The sequence below is a fragment of the Arachis stenosperma genome, chromosome 9 (genome assembly GCF_014773155.1).
Source record: "Arachis stenosperma cultivar V10309 chromosome 9, arast.V10309.gnm1.PFL2, whole genome shotgun sequence".
In the NCBI taxonomy this organism is placed as follows: domain Eukaryota; kingdom Viridiplantae; phylum Streptophyta; class Magnoliopsida; order Fabales; family Fabaceae; genus Arachis; species Arachis stenosperma.
The window spans coordinates 42,838,582-42,843,566 of record NC_080385.1 but is presented as its reverse complement, the minus strand read 5'-3'; the positions used below and the strand labels follow the sequence as shown (position 1 = coordinate 42,843,566).

The 4,985-nt window shown below is 38.2% G+C and overlaps 1 non-coding gene across 1 annotated transcript; it reads left to right on the top strand.

The window, feature by feature from the left end:
• The first annotated feature begins 3,238 nt into the window (after positions 1–3,238).
• On the top strand, positions 3,239–3,346 carry LOC130952138 (small nucleolar RNA R71). Its single transcript, XR_009074318.1, has one exon. It is a non-coding gene; the product is annotated as a small nucleolar RNA R71 (small nucleolar RNA).
• The last annotated feature ends 1,639 nt before the right edge of the window (positions 3,347–4,985 follow it).

Sequence of the window (4,985 nt, the reverse complement as noted above, 5' to 3'; positions counted from 1 at the left end):
AGGTCTAGTCTTCTTAATTGAACCGGCTTGCCTTTGGAGTCTCTTTTCCATTGAGCTCCTTCCACACATATGTGCATAAGGACTTGGTCCAACCTTTGATCAAAGTTGACCCTTCTAGTGTAGGGGCGTACATCTCCTTGCATCATGGGCAAGTTGAATGCCAACCTCTCATTTTTCGGACTGAAATCTAAGTATTTCCCCCGCACCATTGTAAGATAATTCTTTGGATTCGGGTTCACACTTTGATCATGGTTCCTTGTGATCCATGCATTGGCATAGAACTCTTGAAACATTAAGATTCTGACTTGTTTAATGGGGTTAGTCAGAACTTCCCAACCTCTTCTTTGGATCTCATGTCGGATCTCCGGGTACTCATTTTTCTTGAGTTTGAAAGGGACCTCGGGGATCACTTTCTTCTTGGCCACAACTTAATAAAAGTGGTCTTGATGGACTTTTGAGATGAATCTTTCCATCTCCCATGACTCGGAGGTGGAAGCTTTTGTCTTCCCTTTCCTTTTTCTAGAGGATTTTCCGGCCTTAGGTGCCATCAATGGTTATGGAAAAACAAAAAAAAGCTATGCTTTTACCACACCAAACTTAGAATATTGCTTGCCCTTGAGCAAAAGAAGAAAGAATAGATGAAGAAGAAGAAGATATGGAGGAGAGGAAGAGAGGGTTGTGTTTTGGCCAAGGAGGAGAAGAGAAGGTTGTGTTGTGTGAAAACAAAGAAGAATGGAGGGGTTTATATAGTGTAGGGAGTGGGGTTAAGGTTCGGCCATATGGGGTGGGTTGGGTGGGAAAAGGGATTTTGAATTTTGAAGGTGGGTGGGGTTTATAGGGAAGAGTGGATGTGGATGTGAGTGGTGAAGAGGTGATGGGGAAGAGATATTGAGGTGATTGGTGAAGAGGTGATGGGGAAGAGAGATTGAGGTGATTGGTGAAGGGTTTTGGGGAAGAGTGTTATTGGATTGTGTGAAGAAGAGAGAAGGTGAGTTGAGGTAGCTGGGGATCCTGTGGGGTCCACAGATCCTGAGGTGTCAAGGATTATCATCCCTGTACCAATGAGGCGTGTAAAATGCCCTCTGTATGCAATCCTGGCATTCAACGTCAGATTGATGCTTGTTTCTGGCGTTGAATGCCAGCTTCATGCTTATTTTGGGCGTTCAACGCCCATTTACAGCATGTTTCTGGTGTTGAATGCCAGTTCCATGCTTGTTTCTGGCGTTCAGCGCCAGCTCTCCTCAGGATGTATTCCTGGCGTTTAAACGCCAGGATGCTGCATGTTTTTGGCATTCAATGCCAGATCCATGCTCTGTTCTGGCGTTAAACGCCAGCCAGATGCTCCTTACTAGCGTTTGAACGCCAGTAAGCCCTTCCTCCAGGGTGTGCTGTTTCTTCTACTGTTTTTGATTCTGTTTTTAATTTTAGTATTTATTTTGTGACTCCACATGATCATGAACCTAAGAAAACATAAAAGAATAATAAAAATAAAAATAAAATTAGATAAATAAAAATTGGGTTGCCTCCTAATAAGCGCTTCTTTAATGTCAATAGCTTGACAGTGGGCTCTCATAGAGCCTCACAGGTGATCAAGTCAATGTTGTAGACTCCCAACACCAAACTTAGAGTTTGGTTGTGGCCTCCCAACACCAAACTTAGAGTTTGATTGTGGGGGCTCTGTTTGACTCTGGACTGAGAGAAGCTTTTCATGCTTCATCTCCATGGTTGCAGAGGAACACCCTAGGATCTTAAACACAAGGTAGTCCCTATTCAATTAAAGGACTAATTCTCCTCTGTCAACATCAATCACAGCTCCTGCTGTGGCTAGGAAAGGTCTTCCAAGGATGATGCATTCATCCTCCTCCTTCCTAGTGTCTAAGATTATGAAATCAGCAGGGATGTAAACGCCTTCAACCTTCACTAACACGTCCTCTACTAATCCATAAGCTTGTCTTATTGACTTGTCTGCCATCTGTAGTATGAATATGGCAGGCTGTACCTCAATGATCCCCAGATTCTCCATTACAGAGAGTGGCATAAGATTTATGCCTGACCCCAGGTCACACAGAGCCTTTTCAAAGGTCATGGTGCCTATGGTACAGGGTATTAAGAATTTACCAGGATCTTGTTTCTTTTGAGGTAAGGTTTGCTGAATCTATGTATCTAGTTCATTAATGAGCAAGGGAGGTTCACCTTCCCAAGTCTCATTACCAAACAATTTGGCATTCAGCTTCATGATGGCTCCTAGATATTGAGCAACTTGCTCTCCAGTTACATCTTCATCCACTTCAGAGGAAGAGTAATTTTCAGAGCTCATGAATGGCAGAAGGAGGTTTAATGGAATCTCTATGGTCTCTATATGAGCCTCAGATTCCTTTAGGTCCTCAATAGGGAGCTCCTTCTTGCTTGAGAGACGTCCCATGAGGTCGTCCTCATTGGGATTCACGTCCTCTCCTTCCTCTCTAAGTTCGGCTATGTTGATTATGTCAATGGCCTTGCACTCTCTTTTTGGATTCTCTTCAGTGTTGCTTGGGAGAGTACTAGGAGGAGTTTCAGTGATTTTCTTACTCAGCTGGCCCACTTGTGCCTCCAGATTTCTAATGGAGGACCTTGTTTCACTCATGAAACTTAAAGTGGCCTTAGACAGATCAGAAACTAAGTTTGCTAAGTTAGAGGTGCTTTACTCAGAATTCTCTGTCTTTTGCTGAGAAGATGATGGATAAGGCTTGCTATTGCTGAGCCTATTTCTTCCACCATTATTAAAGCCTTGTTGAGGCTTTTGTTGATCCTTCCATGAGAAATTCGGATGATTTCTCCATGATGAATTATAGGTGTTTCCATAAGGTTCACCCATATAATTTACCTCTGCTATTGCAGGGTTCTCAGGATCATAAGCTTCTTCTTCAGAAGATGCCTCTTTAGTACTGTTGGATGCATTTTGCCATCCATTTAGACTTTGAGAAATCATGTTGACTTGTTGAGTAAACATTTTATTCTGAGCCAGTATGGCATTTAGAGCATCAATTTCAAGAACTCCCTTCCTCTGAGGCGCCTCATTACTCACGGAATTCCTCTCAGAAGTATACATGAATTGGTTATTTGCAACTATGTCAATGAGTTCTTGAGCTTCTGCAGGCGTTTTCTTTAGGTGAATGGATCCACCTGCAGAATGGTCCAGTGACATCTTAGAGAATTCAGATAGGCCATAATAGAATATATCCAAAATGGTCCATTCAGAAAGCATGTCAGAAGGACACCTTTTGGTCATCTGCTTGTATCTTTCCCAAGCTTCATAGAGGGATTCACCATCTTTTTGTTTGAAGGTCAGAACATCCACTCTAAGCTTGCTCAGCTTTTGAGGAGGAAAGAACTTAGCCAAGAAGGCCGCGACCAGCTTATCCCATGAATCTAGGCTATCTTTAGGTTGTGAATCCAACCATATTCTAGCTCTGTCTCTTACAGCAAAGGGGAAAAGCATGAACCTGTAGACTTCAGGATCTACTCCATTAGTCTTAACAGTCTCACAGATCTGCAAGAACTCAGTTAAAAACTGGTAGGGATCATCTGATGGAAGTCCATGGAACTTGCAGTTCTGTTGCAGTAGAGCAACTAGTTGAGGTTTCAGCTCAAAGTTATTTGCTCCAATAGCAAGGATTAAGATGCTTCTTCCATCAAACTTGGAAGTAGGTGTAGTATAATCACCAAGCATCCTCCTTGCATTATTATTTTCGGCTACCATCTCCTCTTCCTTTTTGAAAATTTCTGTAAGGTTGTCTCTGAATTGTTGTAATTTAGCTTCTCTTAATTTCCTCTTCAGAGTCCTTTCAGGTTCAGGATCTACCTCAACAAGAATGTTCTTGTCCTAGCTCCTGCTCATATGAAAAAGAAGGGAACAGAAAATAATAATAGGGATCCTCATTACCACAGTAGAGAGATTCCTTTATGTTAGCAGAAGAAGAAAGGAATAGAAGAAGGAAAAGGTAAGAATCCAAACACAAGGGTGAATATAGGTTCAGATTCTTGAGATGAGGAGAAGTGTTAGTAAATAAATAAATAAATAGAAGAAGATGAGAGGGAGAGAATTCGAAAATTAATTTTGAAAAATAAGTTAGCGATTTTCAAAAATTAAAGGAAGAAATAAAATTAAAATCAAAATTTAAAACAATTAGTTAATTAAAAGAATTTTGGAAAAGAGGGAGGTAATTTTCGAAAATTAGAGAGCTAAAATTAGTTAGGTGGTTTTGAAAAAGATAAAAAAATAAACAAAAGTTAATTGGTTAGTTTGAAAAAGATTTGAAAATCAAATTTGAGAAGATAAGAAGATATTTTGAAATCAAATTTTTTTTGAAAAAGATAAAATTTTGAAAAAGATATGATAGAAAAGATATTTTGAAAAAGAATTGATTTTTAATATTAAAATTTGATTACTTGACTAACAAGAAACTATAAGATATGATTTTATAATTTAAAGATTGAATCTTTCTTAACAAGAAAGTAACAAACTTCAAATTTTTGAATCAATCACATTAATTGTTAGTAAAGTTTTCAAAATTTTGAAATAAAGATAAGAAAAATATTTTGAAAATAAATTTTAAAATTTTGAAAATAATAAAAAAATGAAAAAGATTTTGAAAAGATAAGATTTTTAAATTTGAAAATTTGACTTGACTTGTAAGAAATAGCTAAGTTTTAAAAATTTTTGACCAAGTTAACTCAAATTTTCGAAATTTTGAGAGAAATAAGGAATAGATATTTTTTTATTTTTGAATTTTTAATGATGAGAGGGAAAAACATAAAAATGACCCAAAACATGAAAATTTTTAGATCAAAACCAATGATGCATGCAAGAACACTATGAATGTCAAGATGAACACCAATAACATTTTGAAGATCATGATGAACATCAAGAACATATTTTTGAAAATTTTTGATGCAAAGAAAACATGCAAGACACCAAACTTAGAAATCTTTAATGCTTAGACACT